Raw genomic sequence first — 25808 nt, 5'->3', positions numbered from 1 at the left:
AATGAGGATGGCCACTATAGTCTTGTCTAACTTGCAGGGCCCTTGAGATGGTTGAAATGACACTGGCGATGGGAAACTGAGGCTCAGTGGGAGAAGAAATCTGTAAAGGTCATTCACCCCTTCATCTGCCAGTTCTGGGTCATGCTCTGGGGATTCAGCTGGGAACAACTTGTTGGGGGAGATGACATTCTAGTAAACAATGAGACCAGTAAATGAACCAGATAATCACGATAAAGGAAATAAAGGGGTTTTCGAGAGTCGGGGCAAAGGTGGGGTGGGGTGGGGTGGGGTGGGGTGGCGAAGGCCTGCCCAGGAGCTCAGGAGGGGTCACTCCGGCAGAGACCTGGTTGTCAGGGGAGCCGTCTGGGGAGGCCCTGGAGGGTTGTCATAAGCCCAGAGGCGGCAGAGCCCGGAGGCCCCCTTCGGTCCCGGCCAGGGCGCTCCCCGGGGGCCCCGGAGGCGCGGCGGGCGCGGGTCTTTGTCTCCCTCATTTTCTCCGAAGCCTCTCGGACCCCCAGCGCTGTTCCCTCTTTGACCTCGCATAACTTGTTGGCTTCCCCCGGGCTTTGTTTCCCCGGGGGTCACCGCCTCCCGGACGCCCGGCAGCCGCCCGGGGCCCTCGTGGGTCCCGCATCTGACACCCGCTCCGGCCCCCGCCCCCTACTCGCTCGGAGACAGGGGTCAAAGGCAGCCCGCGTCACGTGGTCGCCGAGCAGCACCGAATCGGCCGGGAGAGCCGAGGGAGAATCCGGGTGGAAGCCGAGAAATCCAGCCCCGATAGCAGCGCCCGGTCCCGCCCCGGCCCCCGCCCCGGGGCGCTCGCCACACGCCCGCTGGCCGCCCGGGCCTCCGGAGCCGATCTGTGGCCGGCACCCACGCTCCATCACGGGATCGAACCCGGCTCCCACCGCCGCGATTCGGGGAGGTAGGCGCCGCGGCGGGCGAAGGGAAGGGGAGACGGGCCGGGGGCCCTGGGCGCGCGGGCTCGCCCCTCTGTGCCCCACCGGCCTGCGGGGCGCGCAGCAGCGCGCCCCAACTTCCAGTCTTCGGGGAGACCCCCACCTCCCCGCCGCGGGACCGCCGGACGGTGAGGGGGCGAACTGCGAGCTGCCCCAGCGCAGTACCGGGGGCCGGGACTGGGGGCTGGGCACCGGGCGGGAGGGGGAGGGGGACAGCGGGCGGGAGGCGGGAGGCGGAGCGGGCGGTGGCGGCGGCTGCGGCGCGGAGCGGGGGTGGGAGCGGCGGGAGGCGGCCGGCGAGGGGTTAACCCCGGCCGGGGCCAGAGCCCGGCGGCGCCCGCACGGCCCGGGGGGGAACCCAGGCGTCCCGCGGCTGGCCGGGAGCTCCTCCTCCCCCGGGGGGGGGTGCCCCAGCCTGGGCAGGTAAGAGGCTGGGAGGGCCGGGGCCAGCCAGTCCCCTGTCGCTGGGCCGGCGGGGCCCGAGCCGGGCGTGCAGGCCGCGCGGGGCCCAAGCGGCCGCCGGCGCAAGTTTAGTGCGGGCGGGCGCCGGGCGGGCGAGCCGAGTCTGCCGGGGCCCCGCGCACCGGGGTGGGAGGACAAAGGGGTGGGGGGCCGCGCGGGGGCCGGGGCAGGCCAGGGTGCGGGCGAGGGCAGCGCGGCAGCTGTAGGTCACGGATAATGTCACTCGCGAGGAATGCCCCCTCCCCCTCCCCTCCTCCCGAACAGGGGAAACTTTTGTCTGGCTAGGGAGGGGGTTAGAGGCCGGGTCCCCGCTCGGGGCAGGGTAAGGCAGCCAGACCGGTTTTCTCGGGACTGCGCGGCCTGGTCTCTAACTCCCTTCCTCCCTCAGGTTCTCGGAGCCAGGAGCCTCCGTTTTGAACGCTGCTCCTGAACACCCTGGGACGGGGTGAGGAGGGGGCGCCGGTGGCCGCGTGGGCTCTGGGACAGGCCGGGAATCTGGGAACTAGCCTCCTGGCTCTGCTTTCCCGGATTCGAGCACACGGGTCAGCCAGGAGCCAAGCCAGGCCCAGGGGATGCAGAACCCCCCCACCACCCCAACCCCGTCTAGCCCCAGCTCTGTACTCCTCCCCACCAACCCCCAATCATTCAGGATGGCCTCGGGCAGTACTGCCCCCTGGTCTGAGGTGCAGACTGACCTGGGTGTCTGTCACTTCCCAGCTCTGTGACCTTGGGCTGGTTCCTTACTTTCCCCTCACCTCAGTTTCCTTACCTGTAAAATGGGGAAGATATAGTTATCTTCTAGAATAAAGTTGAAATGAGAACCAGTGGTACCTCAGTAAAGGATGGCATGTTTCTATTCAACAAGTATTTACTGCATGTTTACTATGTGGCAGGTACTGGGCTACTTGCTTTACATATGTTATTTTATTCGATTCTCCCACTTTACTATTAACCGCATTTCACCAAGGGGGCAACTGAGGCACAGGATGGTGAAGGTCACACAGGTGGGAAGTGGTGGAGCTTGGATTTGACTCTCCTCCCCCAGCCTGAGTCTCAGCTACAGAGCTCTGTAAGGTCCTGCTGTGACTGAGCTCACAGTGTCATTTTCAGTTCAAGTTACGAGGATACCGTCCCCTTTCCCCATTACCCTTATCCCCAGCTGATGCTCCTTCTGCCTGGTACTGGTGTGCGGTGAGATCTGGTGCCCAGCTCTTGTTATTGTGGGCAGCTGGAGCAGAAGGGAAGTCCACTGGAGCCTGGGCCCGGAGCTCTGTGATGGTCCAACTTCGGTTGAGGGCTGGGTCCATGGCAGGAATGCTCTCCCAGTGCGGGGGATGCAGGGAGGAGCTGGTGTCCCTGGCTTCAGCTAGGGACAGCTGGTGGCTTTGTCAACAGGCCTCTCCCCAGCACCCATGGGACGGCAGAGCCTTTCATCTCCATTCAGACCAGGTCACTTTCAGATCAGCAGGGGGTGGAGGTAGGGCCAAGAAGTGGAGTCCTTGGGGCGACAAGAGACATAAGGCCAAGGGATTTATATCCCAGGTGTCCTCTTCTGTGAATCATCAGCAGGGTCCTTATTACTGAACTAATGGGCTGTTCTAGGTGCTCCAGCCCCAAAGGTCCCTGAGGACAGTGATGGGGGGTGACTTTGAGCCAGTGTCAGGATTACAGAATCCTATTGGAAAATGCATGTGTATATGGGATTTCTGAGCCTAGGATGCAGTGTAGGCCCGTGAGTGAATGTGTGGGGTGACCCAGACTTCCACTGGCTTTAATGCCCTGTGCTGGCCCAATCTTTTAGTGGAGGTACCATCTCATGACTGCTGTCAGCCTCTGATTGGGAGCCTTGAGTAATTTTTTTTTTAATGGAAAACAACTTGTTAGCTAATAAATGACATCTTAAAACAATGGAGTGGGGTAGGTAATGAAAGTTCTTGGGAGATGCAAGTTTGGGCGTTACTGTTCGAGCTGCTCTGGGGGCTGTGCCCATACTCTATCTGGGATTTGCAGGGTCTGCAGGCCTTTGCTAGACTCCACGAATAGGGGGCCCTCCTGGGCCGACAGATCACTGTTAGCCTGTAGGAACAAGAGTGGAAATTCCACTACTAGCTGGACTTTGAGGGGACTCAGAAATGTGGGGCAATGAGTGGAGGGGCTGGATGGCTGAAAGGAGTCGTGAGGGATGGGGATGACCCTTGGCATGTGGCCAGACGATCCTTATCATCGTGATCAGAGAAGGGAGAGAAGCCTCTGGGAGAATCAACAGGTGAAGGGTTAGAGCCAGCAAGCAAGAAAAGATGGATAGTGAGCCTCTTGTCAACAAGGGCCATGCAAGAAGCAATTTTAAATCACAAGTTGAGGATGTGGTGGAGTATGGAATCATAGACTGGGGGTTGGCCCAGGGGCCAACTGAGAGACTCTGCATCTGAGAAACGTGTGAACGGGCTCTAGTCTCAGCAGCCCTGAGCTCTCTCTGCCCTGGGCTTTGGGACTGCTCGACCTGTCTTCCATACTTTGGGACCAGTGCCAGGCCTACAAGTCCCTAGAGATTGGGCAGACTTCTGCTGGCTTGGAATTTGGTTTTGGGTATGGCTTGAAATATCTGGACTGTTTGGAGGACTTGGACGTGCTTTACGTGAAATGGAACATTAGGGTAATTTGTTAAATATGTATGGAAACTGTCTGCGGAGTGGGGTGATGGGGAAATGAAATGGGGTGAGGTGCCACTTGTTTCTCAGTGGAGAGGCTGCTGGTCTGATGGGGGAGGGAAGACGAGGATCAGTGATGGTAAAGAGGCAGGACGTGGTCAGTGATAGATGGGCTTTGGAAGGTCAGTAGAGGGGAAAAGCTCTTTTGGTTGTTAATGTCGGCAGGGCTTCCTGGGGGAGGAAGTGTTTGTGAGGATGCAGGCTAGGGGAAGGGGGGAGAGTGGGAAGCAAGATTGGGTTGTGGGGTGTTTGCAGCATCCTGCTCAGGAGTTTGGGTTTTATTCTGTAGCCGGTGGAGAGGACAGAGGGTTGTAAGCAGCTCCTCGAGTTGATGCCTGTTACTGTGTCTCGTGCCAGGCTCCTTACAGACGCTCCATTGAAATCTCACAATACCCCTGCAAAGTAGCTGCTGCCGCTAGGAACCCCCCCTCTGCCCCATTTTCAGATGGGGAAATGGAGGCTCTGAGGGGTTGAGTCACGTACAGAGCTGTATTGGAACGCAGGCCGGAACTGTTTCTGCCCTAGCATGCCGTTCCTCTCAGAAGTCATTTGGCCAAAGATGATGGCAAGACTGGTGGCGTTGAGACCCACTCAGAGATGATGCTAATTGTGGTCCAGCAGAGAGCTGACCAAAGCCCGACACAGGCCATAGGGCTGAGGAAAGGAGGAGGAGGCTGCAGGACTTGGTAGCTGCCTTGGGGATTGGGGTCATTACGGGTGACCTAAGGTTTGGGGAAGGACCCTTAAGTGGCAGTGTCACCGCTTTTGAACTCCTGCAGGGTTCTCTGTGGGCAGAGGGCATAGCCTTGTCCCGTGCCTCTGAGGCCAGGGACAGCACCAAGGGGGACAGGAGGCTAACAGGGGAATAGGATGCCTGGGGAGGAGGCAAGATCTCCATTGCTAAAGGTATGCAGTGAGACGGGAGAGGGGGGAGGGAGCAGAGGGCCTGTAAACCAGCAGGGTCAGGCCTAGGTGACCTCTCTTAGTTCCCTTTTCTCTCGAGAATCCCAGCAGTTGGGGTGGTGCTCGGCCCACTTCCACCCCCTGTTTTTCTCATAGCTCTCCAGAGCTGCCCCTTCCTGTGCTTCTTGGGAAGTTCCCTGTACTTGCCTGGCCTGCAGTGCTCTGCCTGGGAGAGTCCTTACCCCGTGGAATACATTCAGCACAGCTGATCTTCCAGGAGCCCCTTGGGACATCTGGATCAGCTGCCAGAGCCTGAGCTGCCGGGGACTGTGGTTTCACAGAGGACTGGAACCTTCTGCTTCCATTTTCCGGTCTGTGAAATGGGTTCAGTCTCTCTTTCCTCAAATGTGTGGAAAGAAGGCTGAATCACGAATCAGTCAGAATCAGTAGGAGTTGGAGGAAAGGGCCAGTGAATTTGAAAGTGAGGAGTGGGAGGGCTGGGGTGGGGGCAGGGCTGTCCCCCTCCTTCCCTGCAGTAAAGTTAAAGCAGGGTCTCCTGGTCCTGGGGGGTTGGCGGTTGTCACCAGCAGAGGTGTTTTCTCCTGCCCGTGGGGCTGATACAAAGTTCTGCCCATTTGCTTCAGCTTGGAAGCTTGGAGCTTGGTAGAAGGGAGGAACATGGATATCTAGGACTGTGTGGCCTCTGGGCCAGAGCCAGTCTGCCACAAGGAGTCACAGAGGGGACCAAAGCTCTCTTCTAGATGGAGGAGTGTTTATATTAAGTTGCCTCCTAGCCCTTTGTATTTCTCCCTGTTCTATTTCTTAATACAGATTGGATTAATCTAATCAAAATATAGATTGCAAATGAGCATTTTTTTTTAAAGATTTTATTTATTTATTCATGAGAGACAGAGAGAGAGAGAAGCAGAGGGAGAAGCAGGCTCCCAAGGAGCAGGGAGCCTGATGCGGGACTCGATCCCAGGACACTGGGATCATGACCTGAGCCGAAGGCAGACCCTTAACCGTCTGAGCCACCCAGGCGCCCGAGCATTTATTTATTTGAGGGCAAGGTCTAGGGAGTAGCCCACTATGTGACCCTGTGCCCCATCCCCCATTTCCCTCAACCCTCAAGCAGAACCTGCCTCTTGTCCTTTCCTGCGTGAGCATTTCTGTTCCTGGTGAGGATACGGGGCGCCAGTCACTTCCCCTGCCGCCCCGCCCCCAGTTCTCCCCAACCAGGGCCCAACTCCAGTGTTACCTGTTCCGTACAGTCATCCCTAATGCCACAGAGCTGGCCTTGCCTGCTCCCTGCTTTTGCATGGGCAGAGCCTGTTATATGGCCTCGTCACCGGGCCCTTCACACACCTGGCTTTGAATCCTGATTTCTTAAGGGGGACATGTCTCATTTCTTCTAGGATCCATGCTTTGGAGGCAGGCGCTACATGTGGGCCATTCCTACATCAGCAGTGGTGGGCGGCATTGCAGAGTGGAGTCCAAAGTTGGGGGTTCGAACCCCAGCTCTGCCACCATTAGCTGTGGGATCTGGTGCAAATTACCTAAATCTTAAATCCCTTTTGAGCATTGGTTTTCTCAACCGCAAAATGAGGATAGTAATCATCCTGCTTTGCTAGGAGAGTTGAACAGATCGATGCCTTACCCAGAGGAAGAGCCCAGTCAGTAGGAGCTCTTCAAAGATAACAGTGGGTATTACTATTGTTTATACCTAGGGGGTGGGCTGTCCCTTCAGAGATGGAGGGAAGAATCCTTGGAGTTTGAGTTCCTGAACTTTCTAATAGCCTGAGAAGGCTTGTTCAGAAGAGGAAACTGAGGCCCAGAGAGTCAGGGCAATTTGTATAGGGTGTGGGTGCTGGCATTCTTACCCAGGAAGCCTGACAGGATTTCTTCTCTTTGTTACACCTGTTTTTCCTCTTCTCTCCCTTCATCAAGGTTAAGGTGTGCAAGTTGTGCAGGCCCAGTTTCCTCTCTGGTGGCCACGTGGAATGGTGTCAGATAAGTTGGCCCGGCTGGCAGGTCCTGTGGCCGTCCTCAAGACGAGGGATGCATACCCCAGACAGTGCACACTGTGGGCTGGAACCTCCAGAGGCCTCCCTCCTGGCCTCCCTGTGCCCTGGAAACAGGGACAGGATGATGGCAGGGAGAGGTGACCTTGGGGTAGGTCTTGAGGCAGGTGAGTAGGACACAGACAGTGCTGGGAGCTAGGCTCGGAAGGGAGGAAACACTCAGAGTCAGCCAAGATGGACGGGGTCATGTCTGGAGGCGTGGAGCCGAATCCCAGCGCTTGGAGACTCTGGCCTCCTTCACAGCTGAGGTCTGGCTGTCTGAGGCAGGGCGGGGATCCTCTTCACCCCTCGGCCAGCCGGGAGTCGACCTGTCTGGGCAGGTCTGCAGTGGCAGTCAGGCGGCGGAGGTCTGCTGTATCTGCGCGGTGGGAGAGCCGCCTCTGGTCTGCGCTGCCTGCCCAGGCGGAGGCCAGGTGAGGAGAAATGGATGTCATCATCACGGCGCCTTCACTCAGGCCTCCCTGTCTGCCCAGGTTCCCTTCTTCCTCTCCTTACATCAGGGCAGCTCCTGCTTAAGCTTTTACAGGAGGCTCAGCGTCACATACTCGTGAGAGCTCTTCCCAGTTCACCTGCAGGCAAAGTCATTGGTCCTCAAAGTCCGTATCTGCACCAACAGCACTTGCTGGAGATGCAAATTATCTGGCCCCACCCCAGACCTACTGAATCAGAAACTGGGATGAGGCGGGAAGGAGGGGCCCAGCAGTCTGTTTTAAGGAGCCTCCAAGGGATTCAGGTGCATGCTAAAGTTCAAGAAACACTTGGTTAGATAATTTAAAAAAAAAGATGCTTCTCTCCTTGGGCTCTCAGCATACTCGGACATCCAGCATATGTTGAAGACCCGGAGAAAAGCCCAGTTTCTCTTTACCCTGTCTTCAGGGAGCTACCATCTTGTAACAGCTTCCCATCTCCAGGAAGCAAGCTTGTGACACAGTGATGAGGCTCAGTAAAACCCCAACACAATTAGAGAAGACGGTGGTCACTCAAGGAAGGCAGGATCAGGGGACTTGAAGGGTAGGGGGCTTTGTGGGTGGCAAAGGTGGATGCCAGGAGCAAGCCAGCTGTGTGCTAGGGCTGGAATCAGGCAGAGCGTGGGTCCTGCTTCAGAGAAGCATGTGTGCTGGGGGTGAGGCCGCACGCATGTGTGTGTGGATTACGGTGGTCAGACGTGGTCTGAGAGGGCTAAGGGGCCTTAGCGTCACCAGCCCCATGCCTTTAAGCATCTCAGTCATTTTAATGATGATGATCATAAAATTGCCACTCAACATTTTTTGAGAGCTTATCAGTGCTTACTAGGCATAATCCTATAAAGCAGGCACTATTATTGTCCCCGTTTTTAGATGAAAATACTGAGGCCATATAGCCATAAGGTGGTAGATCTAGGAATTCTGTAGAATTCTGTAGGGGTGCTTAGAAGCACAATTTCTTTGGAAGAAGGGAGCTGGGGGATTGTCTTGGAGTGTTTGTTTAGCAGGCACAACATAGACTGGTTTTTTAAAGATGCAGAAACGTTTATACTATCAAATGAGTGAATTAGGTTTTGGCGGGGGTGATGGGATTGTGTTGGGGTGAGTAGGGCTGAAGCCTCCACATTGGGGCCTCCACTGCAGACCCTGTCATTCCTCCTGTCATCTGGACAGCCATTTGAGACACACAGACACTCACTCAGTGCTGAGTTCAGGATCCCACAGCTAGGGCAAGAGAGAAAATCAGAGAGAGAAGAGTGGGTCTCCTCTGGTTCTAGCAGGAGGGGTGGGGATGGGGGTCAAGATCAGAGCCCACTGTCTAGCCTGCTGTTCTTTTCTGCCTCGGTGTCCCCAAGGAGCCCAGGAGCTGGAGGGCTTTCCTGACACTGTGGGAGCCTCTCCATTTCTCAGCGGGGAACCGAGGAGCAGGGACTTGCCCACACAGGGACACACACGGTGTCATGATTGGGACCAGAAGCCAGAGCTATCTCTGTTCTGACCAGGGAAGGGTTTGTTTCCCGAACACTGTCCCTGCCCCCCACCCCGTCTCAGGCAGTCTGGGTAGCCATCGCCCTCGGGGTGGCCCAGAGCGATGCTGGGGGCAGAGACGGGTGTGTCCTGGGGGAGAAAGCTGCCAAAGAGAGGTGGGGCAGTGTCCAAGGGAGAACACCAAGAAGCCCAAAGCCCAGACGGAAACCAAGTGTGTTTTCTAGGTCCTGAGAGGATATCTGGAACAATGGAAGTAGGATGGGGGAAGTTGGACTATAAAAAGGGCTTCTTGATATCCTTTAAAAAAAAAAGTGGTCTTTAGGTTTGACTTTTGTTTCTCTGAAGGATGTTTATGTAACTTCCTGAAAGTAGGATCCCAGGGCTCCGTGAAGTTTGTCATGCTGTTGTTTATATTTTCAGGGCTTTGAGCTGGGAAGGACTTGATAGGGTGGCCTCCCCACTTTACAGTTGGTGGATTCTGAGAGTCAGGAGGGGCCTACTTGAGGTCCCGCAGTGAGACAGCAGAAGACTTGGCCCCGGAGCCGGGGTCTTCTGGAGCCTTGCAAGGGGCTGTTGTCTTGACTCACTACTCCCTGGGCTCCGGCTGGCACAGAAGCTGGGCAGGGGCTGTGGGGTGGTCCCCTTGGGAAACACTCAGAGCTGTGGACTTAGGGCAAGGCCAGGACTGGTCTCTAGCGAGGTGGGCTCACTGGGTGCTGACTCGTGGAGTGGGCGAGAGGCTGGGATGGTGTGCTTAGTGATGCCACCCCCGTCCAGATGCCACGGCCCAGCTGTGCACCGTCTGCCCGGCAGCTGTGAGTCACACCCAGTGGGTGCAGAGGCGAGGGCTATTGTATTGTGATTTCTTCTGTTCTCTCAGCCCCGAAGGGATGACTAGGCCCTGAGCCCTGATTTGTGCCCACGCCTATGAACTTAAGCAGCTGTGAGTTTAGACTTCATGTTTACAGATATGAGCTGTCCCAAAGGGCTTAGGGGAGTCCTGTTCCTCTGCCACCTATCTCTCGATCCTGCGGATCCTGTGATCTTGACTCATCCGTCTCACCAATGCAGAAGTCTCTGTGCCCCGGAGATCATGCACGACATTTTGGTGGCATTCCTCTGCGTTCTTTTTCTGCAGAGAGAGTCTGTAGGTTTCATCAGGTTGTCAGAGGACTCAGTGTCCCCCCAGGTGCTGACAGGAGGGCAGGAGGCCATGTGCCTGCGTTGCAGCGAGCAGGTTGCTGACGAGGCAGCGTGGCTGTAATATTCTAGGAGACCGTAGGCCGGCGGCAGCAGAATACGATGGTTCAGAGTGTGGTCGCGGAGGCCGGTGTAGGGTTCTAAATCCTTCACTTAGGAGCTGTGTGACCTTGGCTAAGTGGCTGTGTCCGTGCCTCAGTTTCCCTCTCTGTAACACGGGAGGAATAATAATAGTTATCTCATGGTGCCACCAGCTTTTAAAATAAGATAATCCATGAGAAGGACTTTGTATCAGGACCAGCCTGATACAAAGTAATCACTTGGTAAAAGTGTGCTATTATTATTAGTCCCAGCTCTGCGATCCTGTTAAGTGCCTTACGTTGGGGTCTTGGTCTCCAGCTTTGGCTGTGTACTCTGTGTTGGGCTTTCCAGGAACTGCAAGGCAAGGTGGGAGAGTAGGGGTAGACAGGGAGGGAGGGAGAACCTTCTCTGTATTTCTGGGACTCTCTAGCCCAGGCCCTCCCTGGTGCCTTGAACGTGGCTTTGTCCTGAGGCAGGCTTATATAACCAGCCAGGCCTGGCCAGGCAGGAGACGATTCTTAACCTCGTTTTGTCCTCCACTGTCTCTTCCTCTGATGGAGCTGTTGCATTAGCTGACCTGTTCCTCAAGCTCCAGGGATGAAATCGAACCTGTGCTCTGCTGCTGCCCATTGATTTAATCTGGAGGTTTGCTGGGCAGGGGGCCCCTCCTCCTGCCACCCGGGGACAGACAGAGCTGATGCCTCTTGCCTGCTTTGGGGACAGAGACAGGAACTCCTCTTTAGTGGAAAAGGCAGGCCATAGGCTGGGGACCCCTTGATCCACGGCCCCTGTGTTTCCAGCGGGTATGCCTACCCCTCCCCAGGATTCCCTCGCAGGAGTACTCTCCCTGTCCTGCAGCCCGCACCCATCTTTCTCTCCCCAGAAGCCTTCCCGGGGACCTCAGCTGCAGGGAAGTTGGCTTCCACTGAGCTTCACAGCATGTTCTGTGACACAGCATGTCCCTTTCAAGAAAACAGAGGCCACACAAACTGGCAGGGCACATCTGCCCCACGGGCAGGTTCTGCTTAGCCCATGCCAAAAACTGAGCTGATTGCCAAGAGGAGATTTTTACCTAAAAATCCTGATTTCTGGCTTTACTTCACAAATTTGGAAGATCAGAATACCTCGAGCCTGAGTTCTTCGCACACTCACCTGGTCTTTCTGGCCATCTAGGCATCTGAGTTTGTAACCCTATCCTGAAGGCATGGGCTACTTTCTCTCCTGCGTCATATAGTGTTGTTCCTCGTCTGTCTGCGTTGTGAGCTCTTTAACGATGGGGGGGGGGGGCGGGGGGCTGGCCCATCTCTGCTCAAAGCATCGTGCTCAGGCTCAGGGCCGTGTACACAGCAGGAGCAAATTAAGTGTTTCTTTTATGAACGAAGGGGTGGCAGTGGTGCTCCCCACCAGCTGGGAAGGTTCTATTTAATCGAGGCCTCTGGATCAGCCTGCCCTGTGGCCCTTGAATCCTCCTCCCAGATAAGCTGTGGCTGCTTAGCCACTGACCCAGGCAGCTTCTTAAGCTGTGGATAAACAGTCGCTGAAAGTGTTGTCCCATACTGTGGAACATTTCACTTGCAACCATCCCACATTTCACTCTCCCAGGGGGCTCGGAGGAATTTGGGGGGAGAGGGAGGCGGGGATCGTAGCCCTCAGATGGCACCAAGTCCAGACCTCTGTGTCCTAGGGGGACGGGGGGAAGGGAGGCATCAGTTCAAGTGTTTACTGGACTGGGCCCTCTTTCGAGCCTGTCTCTGCTTTATTCTGCTCCTAGAGTACATGCTTTATCCATCCGCTCCTTTGTCCAGCTATCTGTCTGCCCAAGGTTTATTTCACTTTTTCGGTTGAAATCCCGACCAGCCCTAAGGCCAGCTAAGCTAGCTCCTCCTGGAAGAGGTCTTGGCTGAGAGGTTGTAGGTGTTCTGGGTACAAGAAAAAGCTGGGAAGCTATAAAAACTGCATGTAGATTTCTGTCCCCCATCTTTGGTTCCTTCAGTCTAAGGTACAACCTCCCTCTCCCCACAAGGTTCAGACATGTGGCTCTGTAGCCAGGTTTTGAGGACCCTGTCTTAACTCATGAAGCCCAGGCCTGGCGGGGGGACCCCTGGCTGATAGCTGTGCTGTGTGACGTCAGCATGCCCCTTTCCCTCTCAGGGCTTCTCTTTTGCCCTCTGTGTGCTAACATGCTGGGTTCTTTTCAGTAGTTGTCGCTGAAAGGGCCTATGCGCCATCCTTGGAGAAGATGATAGAGGGGATCAGCGTAGGTGCCAGTGTCTGGGTGGGGGTGAGGCCCTCTGTCACTGGGCCAGGCCCAGAGAGCTTGCACATATTTCAGGTAATCATGGGATGAGGGAGGCTAGAAAGCCTGGGTCAGAGTGGGCAGGGGCTGTGCCCTGGCTGGCAGGCCCCACAGGGAGGACCTGAGCCCAGGGAAGTTGGAACTCTAGCCTGTGTGGCCAGTGACCTGGCCACAGGCTGAGGGGTGCCCCAAGGCTTCAAGTGCAGGCCTGGATAAGCCGTTTACAGATGGGTAAACTGAGGTACATAGAAGAAGGCACTCTCCCAGCGTCGCACGCGGGAGCGTAGTAAGTCAGGCTCAGATTCAGGTCATCTGATTCCCAGGCAAGGCTACACTCCTCTGTCCCCACCTCCCTCTGCAGGGTCAATGCCAGATCACCCAGCTGGGACAGTCGTCTGATTGTCTGTGTCAGCCTCCAGGCTAGGGCCTGGAAAAGTGAAGCCACCATCGTCACAGCCACCCTGGAGGCATGAAACCGGTTGGGTGTGCAAATTATACCTCAGACATTCTCCATCCCATTTTTGTTGTTGTTTTTCCGTAAACTGTCTCTGACGGGCCAGCCCCCTTGGTGCCCGTTTCCGCCTGGCACTGGGCTTCATGCTCTTTATTCTGAAAACAAAGCTTCCTTCTGATGGCCCTCCCCCTGCAACAGGAAAGGGGCAGGCATGGCACTGGGCTACCCCCCCCCCCACCTCCTCTTGCTGGGAGCACGGGGCAACCTTTGTCAGAAGCCAGACCTGGACCCGGCAGCCCTGGGGGGCTGGGAGAGGGGGTAGCCCAGACCCTGCTCCTGCTGGTGGCGGAATCCACCCTGTGGGCCCCACTGTCAAGGCCTCCCCCAGTGGCCAAAAGGGTGGGCACAGGTATCAGACAGGGACCAAGGTAAAATCCTCCTCTGGTCCAAGCAGTTAGTTGTCCCGGGACAGGATGGAGATCTGGCCAGGAAGTGTTCATGTGACAACCGTCAGGGTTTCAGCTGCCACAGGTGATCAGCCTCCAAGTGACACTGGTCTCCAGGGGCTGCAGAAACCAAAAGATGTGTTCAGATGAGGGAGGCAATGGTCCCTCATTCAATAACTTTTTTTCAAGCATTTACTTTGTTCAGACACTTTTTCTTTTCTTTTTTTTTTTTAAAGATTTTATTTATTTATTTGAGACAGAGAGAATGAGAGAGACAGAGAGCACATGAGAGGGGGGAGGGTCAGAGGGAGAAGCAGACTCCCCGCCGAGCAGGGAGCCCGATGCGGGACTCGATCCCAGGACTCCAGGATCATGACCTGAGCCGAAGGCAGTCGCTTAACCAACTGAGCCACCCAGGCGCCCCAGACACTTTTTCTTGTCCTGGGACATGGCAGTGAGCAAAACAGACCAAGCCCTGCTTTGGACGTGGGGCTGACATTCTAGTGATGGGGTAGAATCAACAAAGCAACAGATACTAGTTCAACACTGGCTGTTTGTCAGGTGGCGAGAGGGGCCTGGAGGAAAACTAAAGCTTGGTTGGCGGTAAAAAGAGTGATTTGAGCAAGTGGCTCTGCTATGTCTCTGGCGAAAGGGACAGCAGGCTCCATAAGGGCGGGGGAAGAGCATTTCGGGCAGAGGGAACAGCAACTCAAAGGCTTTGAGGCGGGAGGGTGTGGGGTGTGTTTGAGGGGCAGGAAGGAGACTGGTGTGGCTGGGACGGAAGGAAGAGCCATTCTGGCAGGAGATGGGGCCAGAGGGAGTATGGAGGGGCAGACTGCAGGGCCCTCTGGCCCCCCGAGGGGTCTTTGGTATTTAGTGTGAGTAAAGGGGAAGCTGCCGAGGGGCTGGGGCTGAGGTCACACTCACTTCAGCACACATCTGGGAAGGATCGAGTGGGCCACCGCCTGAGAAGAAGCAGGATGCCCGGCCAGGAGGCTTCTGTAGTCACACGAATGAAGAAGGGCTCAGTGTGACCACCATGTGGCAACCAGAGGTCAGATTCTGTATCAATTTTATAGGATAAGCTGATGGATTAGGTGTGGGGTGTGAGAGGGTGTCCACAGCAAGGACTCTGGCCTAAAGGACCGGAGGGACAGTGTTGTCATTTACCGAGACAGGGAAGGCTACAGGACAAACAAGTTTGGGGAGAGAAATGGAGATTTCAGGTCAGATGCATTAAGTTGGAGCACTGGCTGGAGTGGAGGGGCACATGGGCAGAAGTTGGTCCTGGGCCTACATATTCCTATTGTTGAAGGGGCGATTCTTGCGTGGGTGTGAGGGGTACCCTCCTGAACTCTGAGAATCTGTCCTCTAAGAACAGATATTTCCTGGGCTCTTCATGTTCTTTTCTCTCTTCACAAACGTGCTCCTGCTTTTCCTCGGAAAAAGGCAGATCTGAGGACTCATTGTCATGGTGGTCCCGGCCTTTCTGCCCAGCGTGCCTCTTGGGGGGGTGTAGGGGAGCCCTGGAGACTTCAGGCCTTGCCCTGGCTCTGCTACCAATAGAGAGAGCTTTCTCACTCTGTGCCTTGATTTCCCCTCCTTTTAAAAAATATTTTATTTATTTATCTGACAGAGAGAGAGCACAAGCAGGGAGAGCGGCAGGCAGAGGGAGAGGGAGAAGCAGACCCCGCACTGAGCAGGGAGCCCGATGTGGGGCTCCATCCCAGGACCTGAGCCAAAGGCAGAGGCTTAACCGACTGAGCCACCCAGGTGCCCCTCCCCTCTTGTACATAGAAGGGTTGAGCTGGCCCCAGGGTTCTGAGGGTGGCAAGGTGTACTTGAGGATGCCGCATCGCACAGTGGTTTAGAACCCGGACTTGGAGTCCAGATATGGGTGTGAATCCTTGCTCTGCGGCTTGCCTGTGAGACTCTCTGGGCCAGTGATATAATCTCTCTGAGCCTGAATTTTCTCATCTGTGAAAATGGGTCAACCATAGTACCTTGTCAGCGTTGCAGTGAGAGTTAAATGAGAAAATCCACACAAAACACTTAGCGAAGGCCCTGGCACATCCCATACTCTGTTAACACGGGCTCTTAATACCAGTGACCTGGGTGGTGGGTCAGGTTCAGGGTTTTGCCTGTTGGCAGTAGGAGCCATGGAAGGTTACAGAGTAGGAGCATGTTACATGTAGTGATTTGAGGGCAGCCATGAGTGTGGGGACTTGGCCTGAGTCCTCTTGGTAAGTCCCTGACCCCTCCTACCTGCCAGAGTGAGAACTGAGGGCTGGCCCTACTGGACTCGCTTGCCCTTCCCCCGCTGAGGGTCCTCACTGACGGCACGAGCCGCCTTCACCTTGCATAGGTCCCTCGGGGACGGAGTGATTATTTCCCTTAAGTTCTCCTACAGGACCCCTTGTGTGTACTTCCCAGTGGCTGACCTGAGGGAATGCAAATGTGGGGCTTTGAGGGGCGGGTGACATCGAGGGGACTTGAGTTGCACGGAGGGCTCTGGATAGGGCCCATGGGGGCAAGGCAGGCCGGGAGTGGCATTCCACTGGGCACTTGACTGTGCCCTCAGTTCCTGGTCTAGGTCCAGGCTGGTTGGTGCTTGCTCCAGTGGAGCCGTGGAGAGGTTGATAACGGGTGGAGGAATGTGGCCCCTTCAAGACCCACACTTCACTGGTGCCCAGGCATGCCGCCTGAGCCCTGGGCTTTTGCAAGCCTGTTTCTCAGCAGTTGAGCCATGCCAGGATGGCCAAGGACATTTCAGAGACCCCAGGGCTCACAGCCAGGCTGTCAAACCAGGCATTGCTTGTTTTCCCAGAGTCTAGGCGTTTTTAGGGGTGGAGGGGGGCTCTGGAGATATTCCAGGGACTTTCTTACAGCGGGTAAATTGAGATCCAGAGAAAGCAAGGCACTTGACCAAGGTCTCACAAGGCCGCCTCCCTACTATCTGTCACCTCCCTCTGTTCCCATGTCCTTTGCTTAGACTCCTGGCCTCCTGCCCGGATGTTTGTAACAGCCTCTGTCTTGTGGGCTCTCTGCGAGCTTTGCTTGTCTTCCTATTATCATACTCTTGCCATAACCTGCCAGGCGCACATGCTGTTGGAGTGTGTCTGGTCTCCTTTCGCCTCGGGTCCCAGACAGAGCAGCGCAGCACAAAGGTTCTGAGCTTCGGCCCCCGAGCCAGCACTGCCCCTTCCTAGCGAGGGGACCTTGGCCAAGATACCCACGTCTCAGAGTCCCAGTGTCTCTGTGAAATGAAGCCGGTAGTACTTCGTTTATGAGGATGGTTGAATGAGATAGTATGGGAAGCGCTGGGTATAAACCTGCACGGAGTGAGCTCTCAAAAACGTACTAAGTGCTGGTTGAACCAAAAGTCAAGGACGTGGAGGAGGCGACAAAGCTCTGGACCGGGCGGCAGAAGAGGTGGGCTCTAAGTTCACTCCCGAATACTGCCTCACTGTGTGCCTTTGGGGATGTCACCCTGCCCCTGGGAACCCCATTTTTCTCATTTGAGAAACGCGGAAGAAATCCCCATTGTGTTTTTATGAGGTTGTCATGTGACGCTAAAGCCATGGCTATGAGAAAGCTTTGCATCTGTGTAGTGATTTAAAAATGGCACGGCGGCCGCGGTATGCTGTTGGCAAGGAAGACGCCGCAGCCACGGTGGTGGACAGCTAGCTTGGCCGGAGGCTGGTCGGTCTGCAGGTGCTCAGCGCCCACGCGGGCTTCCCATCCCTGCCCGCCTGCTCCCGGCCCCCGCCAGCCTGCCTTTCACATTAGCCTCACCACTGCACCCTCGGGGGTGTGGGAGGTGCAAAGACCCGCTGGCATCCTCCGGGCCCTAGTGGGGTTTAGGTTGTCTGTGGCCGATGCCGTGGGATGTAGGATTGCAGCCAGACACTGGTTCGAACCTCAGTGAAGCACTTCCCCACTGGGAGCCTTAGCAAGTTGCTTAACTTCCGTGAGCCTCAGTTTCCATACTTGTAAGATGAAGCCCTAATGAAGTGGAGGCCAAGCATCTAGCAAAGGGCCCAGCACATGGTTATATCGGGTGGGGGGGTTGTATAATGTGTTTTCTGCCTGGAGCTTGGGGACTGATGGGTTTATGGATGGCAGGGAGTGGGGGCCATTGGGCCCATGTCTGGGGATGAGCTGCAGAGGTCAGTCGCCTAGCTTGGAACCAGGAGGGCCTCTGGAGTCATCTGGCACTGTCCATTTTGCCGGTGAATAAAGCAAGTCCTGGAAAGGAGCAGGTGCTTGGCTGAGGTCACCGGCAGGTTAGAGGAGGGTGAGGCAAGCGAGGCACCTAGAGGCACACGGTAGGGAGCCCTCACTCTCAGGTGCCCCTGGGAGACGGTGCTCACTCTTAGCACTGGGCAGGTATGCAGCAACACCTGAGAATGGGTGCCTCTGGCCCGTTTGTGCCTGCTGCCTCGCCAGCCTCACCCTAGCCGGGGCTAGGGCTGCACCTCCAGTCTCCTGACCCCAGGAACTGATCCCCAAGCCTTGGAAGTGCAGGGACACCTGCGACGCACCTTCTAAGCAGCTCACTGAGGGCTCTTGGGCCCCTTTAAAAGGAATCTGCAATAAGTAGGTCACTGGTGCTTTTCACTCCGTCTGTGCTCTCTAGTTTCTGGATTCTAGAGAAAGTGAGGCCCTTCCACCTGCCTCCCCCACCTCCTGCCCCTTCCCCTACCAGCTGTGCCTCCATGTAAGCATGTGGGTGGGGGGCTTCTGTCGTGGTGGTAAGCCGCAGCAAGTCTAGAGGGATGAGGCCACTTTCATGCATGCCCCGACTGAAGCCTCCCTGGTCTCAGCAGGCCCGCGCTGTACCCACCAGGCATCCGGGAGATTAGGGAGCGTCTGCAGCTCTAAGTGACTCAAAGCTTCCCCTTCCTCTTTGTTGCCCCCACACATCCAGCTTCCCTCCGCTCTGGCTACAGGGCCTGGAGGCCTTTTGGTTTCCTATCTTGTGGGCAGCCTAATCTTGGGGTGTCCATCTGGGACAGTTTCCCCATCACCCCTGCTGGGCCTGTTGGCTGGGCCTTACGCTGCTGTGAAGAGGTAGCCAAGGCCTCTACTCCCTGCAGGGGTTCTCAGGATTTATGCAGGGCTGGAAGGGTCCTGGGCCACCGTTGTGATGTGATATGAGGGGACCTGGACAGTGAGCCCAGTCTCCATCACCAGGCCCACACATACAACACTCCATCTTTTTCCCTCCTGCAACTCTTGGGGCCTGAACTCCTGCCATCAGCAAGTAGCCCTGTGCTTTTCTTGGTGTCCTCTGAAAAGGCAAATACGCTCGTGGGTGGACAGTCTCCCATGTATTATACTGCTGCAGAGCGAAGCCAAGTTCGCCTGGCCCCTTTCCAGCTGCGTGTGTGACCATGGCCTAGTTACTTCTCCTCTCTGGGCTACGTCAGGCCCTTTTTACCCAACACCTCAACCCGCTGGCATGGATTCTATGCCTTCCACACTCTGGCAGTTAGCCTCTTTCTTCCTCTGCTGGACGGGGCAAAGGGGAGGACCCGCCAGCTGAGTCTTGGAGTGGGGGCAGGGCCCAGAAGCCAGTGTCACAAACGCGTTGACCACCAGCCGGCCCCCATAGAGGATATCAGGACTTCTTTCTCTGCTTCTCAGGACACGTGGGGAAACTGAGGTCTGGAGGGGGAAGGGCCTTATTTGGATCTCCACGGCGGAAGCCAGGCAGGGCTGCAGCCAATGTGGGCTCCCTCCAGTGCTGGCTGCTACCTTTCTTGACAGTGTCTGGAGGGCCCATCAGCATAAGGGCCAGGGACATGCTTTCTCCCCTTCCATGGAAGGTGCCTCCAGGCGGAGGCCTCCGTCTGCTGTGGGGCCCCTGGGTGTGGGGCAGAATTGGGCAGGACATCCTCTTCCCGAAGAGTCCAGGAGGGAGGGGCTGGTGGCCTCTAGCAAGGAACATGTTAGTGAGGGGCCTGGAGGCTTCCGGCAGGGATGGCAGGGATCTCGGTTGGTGACTCGGTTCAGGGTGCCCTAGGGCCACCCCTCCTTCTGTCCCTCCCTCCCTCCCTCCCTCCCTCCCTCCCTCCCTCCCTCCCTCCCAGGGAGGCGGCTGGGCATAGAGTAATGCCATTTGTCCTAGCTCTGGGATTAGGTGCGGCAGTGTTAAGTGAGGGGTGTGTAGCCATTAAGAGGACGCACTGAAGGGAAGCGGAGCCCAGCGCTGCTCCCTGGAGGTCTGGTGGGTCTTGTCATTCTCTCCCCAGCCTTCCCATACCCTCTAACCATGGCCCCTAGTCCCCTCCCTCCTGTCCAGTCCTCCAGGTCTGTCTGGACAGACGTGTGTGTGCCTGCATGTTCACAGCCACGTGGGAGGGGGCTGGGGGCTGGGGGTGGGGGTAGCCTGGCCCCCAAGCCTGGCACTGGATCCTGTCTGCATTTAGGACCGGGAGCAGGTTCCTCAAGTGTCACAGCCCCTGGGGCCGCCCCAGAGAGATGGCTCAGGGCTGACAGGGCAGATTTCTGATGGAGTAGAAGGAGGTGGTGGCTGAGGGATGGGAAGGAAGGGCTTAGTTTCTGTTGTAGCTTCTGTTGAGCTGGGCAGTCCATGAATCCACTGGAAGCCAACAGGTCTGAGAGTTAAAGATTTACTGCAGGGCCATGGTGGGTAGCTGGAATGGTGAGGTCCCAGGGTGCTCAGAAGTCACATTCATGACTTCGATCCTGTCTACACTGTGTAAGCTGCGGCATGTCAAAGCCAGAAGGACCCCTAGAAAGTTCCCATGTTCTTAATTTGTTGTATGGTGGGGGCCGGTCACAGTTACCCTGAATTTGTTTGGAATGTGGTATCTGTCTGGGGGAACTCACTAAGAGTTTTTATAGATTCTTAGAGGGTTCTGTAACTCCAGGAGGTCACAGACTTCTGATCTAGTCCACACCCCTCATTGTCCAGTCGAGAAAACAGAGGCTAGAAGTAGGGAAGGGTCTCATCCAGAGGTGCAGAGAGGGTGAGTGGAGGGGCTGGGATGCTGATGTGGACTCCAGGCCCATGTGGATTTTGGCTTTTGCATCTGTGAGATGGAGCCCCCACCGTCCCCAGAACACCTGCTTTTTGGAATCTCTCAGGGGGCATCCGGTGACCTGGGATGGGCATGCGGAAGGACAGAGGCTGGAGCTGCCCGGCATTGCCTGGCTGCCCTGCAGGGGTGGCAGGCGGGGCAGGGTAGGTATTCAGGGCGTGATAAACTTGTTTCTACTTCATTGGGAAGAAATGGTGAATAAATGAGGTCATGATAGTACCTGGTGTGCACCAGACCCGTGAAGCATGCTGGTCACCGTTATCCTCTGAGTTCGCTCTCGAAGTTGAGATTTCCTGCTTCTTACCCTCACTCCTGCCTCTGTCTCTTCTTCCTTCACATGAGGCCTTTGCCTGGGGTGTGGGGGCAGCCCCCTTTCTCATGTGGACACCTGCTTGTCAGAGATGACAGAGGCCCCCGGGACAAGGGAAGGGGAAGACCCTCTGGCTGAGATCTTGCCTTTCTGGGAATCTGTGGTGTCCTTCTCTGCCAGTGAAGGCTTTCACATCCCTGGAGAAATTGGGTCAGCCTGTGTTTAGGCAGCTGGGGCTGGTGATCTTCGGGAAGCCTCTCTCTGGATGTGCTCTAGGCCACAGACCTGGGTTAAGAATGGTGTGGAAAGCTGGACATGAGGACTATATAGGGGTTACAAACAGGGGCCCCAGGGTGGGCTGGCTTGGGGTCATCCTAAGCTCTGCCTCTGCCCAGGTGTGTGACCTTTAGTCAGTTGCTTACCCTCTCTGAGCCTAAGTTTCCCCATCTGTAAAGTGCATATATCAGTGTCCCCACCTCTCAGGGTGTGAGGATGGGGTGTGACAGATCGGGGAAAGCTCTCAGCACGGTCCCAGTGTGGGGCTGCTGAGTTACCAGGAGCTCAGCCAGTGCTGGCTGCTGTCAGCGAGGGAGTTTATGATATTTGCAAGGAAATATCATTCCATTCCTTTTGAATGCCTGTGACCTGAGCCTAAGAAAAATAGGAATGGATTTGACTCTGTCATAGATGGATTTGGGGGTTGAGGGGAGAGAGCCCTATTTGGGGTAGCTTCATGGGCAAGTGGGGAGCATGCCCTGTGATGGGCCTGCTCACCCGGATCTGTGTTAGGAGCTTCGGTGGGACTGGAGGGCAACTGGTCCTGACCTGTCTTATTCCTCACTCTGCCCCTCCCCACAAGCTGGTTGTTTGTTTGCTCGGTAAACCCTTTCTTGAGAGCCAGTGCAAGGTAAACTCTCAACTCGGGCTCTGTTGGAGGAAAGACAAATTCTCAACAAGTGGGGTCTAAGTTCCTGAGGTTTTTTGGTTGAGCAATCCCTGCTGGGGAACCCAGAACAAATCCCAGGTTGGGAACCTGGGAGTGAACCAGCATGTTATGCTTTGTTTGCTTGTTGGCTGATGGATGATTTGTGAGTCTTCTGCCAAGACGGATCATGAGAGGCTGCTTTTGATGTTAAAATACACATAAAATGGGGGGCACCTGGGTGGCTCAGTCATTAAGCGTCTGCCTTCAGCTCAGGTCATGATCCCAGGGTCCTGGGATAGAGCCCCACGTCGGGCTCCCTGCTCAGCGGGGAGCCTGCTTCTCCCTCTCCCGCTCCCCCTGCTTGTGTTCCCTCTCTCGCTGTGTCTGTCTCTGTCAAATAGATAAATAAAATCTTTAAAACACACACACACACACACACACACACATAAAATGGATGAAAACAAAAACAGAAAGAGCACCATTCAAAGGGAGCAGAGAGTGGGATGTGCGGAGCAGTGGTGAGAGCCGTGCCGGGTGAACGTGGGGGGCCCGCGTGGCCGAAAGCTGACGAGCCCGGGCTCTGGAGCCGGCTGGCCTGTGCGGGATCCCAGTCACCCACTCGTTTGCTCCATGGGAGGGGGCCCCTCTGGGCCTTACTGTCCTCGTCTGTAATGTGAGGGGAAGGTAGGTCGCGGTGCTGTGAAAGGGTTAATAGCACGGAGTACAGACGTATTTGTGTCTAATAAATGAAAGTTCGTATTATTAATGCATTTAGCTTGGAGATTTCTCATAGCGGATCCAAAGAGGGAAGGTAATTGGCAGGGGCCCATCTCTCTTGAGCACCTGTCGCAGGTAGGAGACCGCCTCTGCTTTGGAGAGCTTTTGGTGAAGTTGGGGGACCGGCGCTGTAGTTGCGAGAGCAGCCGGCGTCTGGGAGCATATGCGCGCAGCATTGCACGGCGGGACACAGAGCGGGGAAGCTCACCTTGGGCTTTGGAACACAGCCCGCAGAGTCCAACTCCGGGCTGAGGCTGGCCTTGGAGGAGGCTGGGCAGTGTTTTAATGGACAAGAAAATGGGTCCAGGTAGGTGGGAGTGGGGGCGGGGGTCCTTTCCTCTCTCGGGGTCTCCGTGTCCCCACGTGCTCACTGCAGCGGGGGCTGCACCCTCTGCAACCCCGAGACTCTGAGCCAGACTGCCGACCGTCTCTTGGTGGCAGCCCTGGACTCTGGGGTGACTGATGGGCAGCAGCTTGGCCTGCAGCCAGGCGGCACTGCGGGCCTGTGGGGGATGGGTTGTGCAGTGAATTCCAGCAGAGGAAGGGATTTGCTTCTGGTTCGGCCTCCCAGGGGGGTAATTGGGCTGGAGAGACTCCTGCACAGCTGGGAAGCAAATGTGGAGGATTTTCTCTGCTGCGCTGTACATGGTGGGTGGGGCAGGCCGAGGCTGGGTGGCTGGTGGAGCTGGGCGGCTGTGGGGTGTGGCTGGGCGGTGGGTGGTGGTGTGATTGTGCTGGGGGTGTGACGGGCGGGGAGGGGCCGGGTCATCTGTGGGCAGTGGCCCTGGGATTGCCTGTGGGGCTACCAGCGCCTGGACCCGCAGCCACCCCTCCTCCCCCAAGCCCGGGTGCCCATTCACAGACTTTTGGAGCTGTTTGCTGCCCACCCCACACTTGCACCTGTGGCCCAGATGGCTGCGATGACCCCACTTGAACAGATCGGCACCGTGTGAGTTTGTGCATTCGTGTGCGTGTGAGGATGGGGATATGGGGACAGTGTCAGGAATGCCCCAGGCGGGAAATAAAATTTGGGCTCGGTGAACATGCGGGACTGCAGGGACCTTCCTGCATCTACCCTGCAGCAGCGTCACACACCAGAGGCACAAAACCTCGGGGCCCCCCAAAAAGCCTCCATCTTCGGTGTCCAGCGCCATGCTCGCTCGGTGTCTCGCAGTGCCCAGTAAGTACAGAAAGAGGGGATGGGGAATGGGCCTCTGCTTATACCCAGCTTCCAGGGTGCTCCCAAACCCGACCCCCTTTCTTCTCCTTCTGGATCCACTGTGAATTTGATCTGTGGCCTTGGGCCAGGTGCTTCCTGAACCTCAGTTTCCAAATCTGTTAAATGGCTAATCATCGTATTAGCCTATATCACCGTGTGCCAGGCCCCGAGCTGTCTGACACACATCATCTCTATGAGTTTTAGCCCTGTGAGATAGGAAGTGGTATGAAGCCTGTTTTACACCTGGGGAAACCGAGGCTCAGAGAGGTTGAGGGATTTGTTCTAAGATCCCAAGGCTGGTCAACAATGGAGGCAAGGTTCAAGCCCAGGCAGGCTGGCTGCAGTCGGAGCCCTTCACCGTAAGGCCAGCAGCTAGCGCGCCGCCACCTCTCAGATGGAATGCAACAGAATGACATGTGCAGCCCTTCGCAGGAGGTCGGGTGCACAGAGTAGACCCCGAGTACATGAGAGCTGCTTATTAGCTGTGCCGCCCCAGGAAAGGCACAGGAAGCTCAGCCTCAGAGAGCTCTTGCTGTCACTCCTGGAGTCTACCTGTCCATCCAGGACAGAGCTGGACCCTCTCCCCAGTCCCGATTTCTAGACAGCTTGGTCTCTGGAAGACCCTTCGCCTCTGCCTCCTTTCTCTCCAGGTCCTAGAGAGGATTGTGGGGGAAGCAGAGCATTTTGGAGTGGAGTGGGGTGAGGGGTAAGGAGTGACTTTCAACTCCAGAGCAGTGGCCACAGTTACCGTGGTATTTCCCGAAAGTGCGGCGTTGCCATGGCATCTCCATGACGACCAGAGCATCTCATTCATTATCCCCAGCACCTTGGCAGGGAGAGCTGGGCCTAGGGCTGGGAGAGCACAGTGGGAGCCTGGCTGATGGCTCGAGGCCTCAGTGGCTGAGGTCCCCTCCTGCTGTCCCCCATCGCAGCCAAGGTGTCCCTGCTGGGCTCTGGAGCCGCTTCTGTCTCCTGGGGTCTGGGTTCAAATTTCAGCTCTGGCATGGACTAGCTGTGTGATTTGGGGCAAGTGACTTAACCTCTCTGAGCCTCATTTTCCTCAACTGGAAATGTGAATAATGACAGGAGTAGTTAGTAGTAGTTAGTAGTAGTAGGCTTAAATGAGGTAAGGTGTGGGAAAGTGCTAAACACAGTGCCAGGCCCGTGATAAGTGCTTGAAACGTGTAGCAGTAAAAATAACAATGATGATGATTATAATGGTATCACTGTCGTTATTATTTTTATTATAGAAACCCCTTGGAGGGACTCCCGATGGAGGAATGAAAGACCAAATTTGCAGTTAGGAAGGAAACCTATTTGAGTCAAGACTTAGCGGTTTCCTATGTGACTGTGGCAAGTCATTTCACTTTGGAGCCTCAGTCTCCTTATCTGTAAATTGGGAGTAATAATAGCTCATTATGATTCATTCATATCCTGAGTACTCAATTAGGACCTATGCCTGGGGAGAGCAGTGGGGGCTTCCACGATGATTCAGACTTGTCCCTGCCCTTCAGGGCACCCAGGTGTGTGGGGAAGGAGAAGGAACGAAATCAGTATTTATGGAGGGCCTCTATGTGCCAGCTGCCGGGTGCCAGGCAGGGCCTGCCCCGGCAGAGGTCAGTAAGTCCTGGCCCCGCCCGGGAATCTGGAGGCTCCAGAGTTGTGTATGGAAACACCTCGAGTCCACTCTACATGGACCTCACACTCCGGTGCACCCAGGGACTGGGCAGGAAGCCAAATGAAGGAAGGAGGTTGGCTTTGGGACTGTGTTAACCAGAGAGTCCATGCCTGTGGGGGCCGATGGTGGCCTGTGGGAGTGAGTGCCCAGTGTCAGCAGAACATGCTCTTTTTAAATGTTAGAAGTTCTAACTTTTATGTGAAATCTCCTGATTTTGAAATACTGATAGGGAATCTCAAATGTAAGAAAAATGCCGTGCAAGCCAGAGAACGCACAGTTGCGTCCTG

At 56.0% G+C, this 25808-nt stretch overlaps 1 protein-coding gene across 4 annotated transcripts in view; it reads left to right on the top strand.

Annotated features, from left to right (window-relative positions):
• The first annotated feature begins 705 nt into the window (after positions 1–705).
• Positions 706–25808, top strand: part of NDST1 (N-deacetylase and N-sulfotransferase 1) — a 64712-nt gene continuing 39609 nt past the window's right edge. The window contains exon 1 of one of the 4 annotated variants that reach the window (XM_045902675.3): positions 706–925. The gene's annotated coding sequence lies outside the window, so the exon portion shown is untranslated. Of the gene's footprint in view, positions 926–964; positions 1088–1223; positions 1383–5194; positions 5404–25808 lie in introns of those variants that run through there. The other 3 variants (XM_064596658.1, XM_045902681.3, XM_064596659.1) reach the window with 3 other exon arrangements.

This window comes from Mirounga angustirostris, unplaced genomic scaffold (genome assembly GCF_029215605.1).
Source record: "Mirounga angustirostris isolate CCGP_5_RB_7025 unplaced genomic scaffold, mMirAng1.0.hap1 SCAF_7, whole genome shotgun sequence".
Lineage (NCBI taxonomy): Eukaryota > Metazoa > Chordata > Mammalia > Carnivora > Phocidae > Mirounga > Mirounga angustirostris.
Note: the sequence above shows the minus strand (reverse complement) of the source record. Positions and strands in the feature narration are given on the sequence as shown.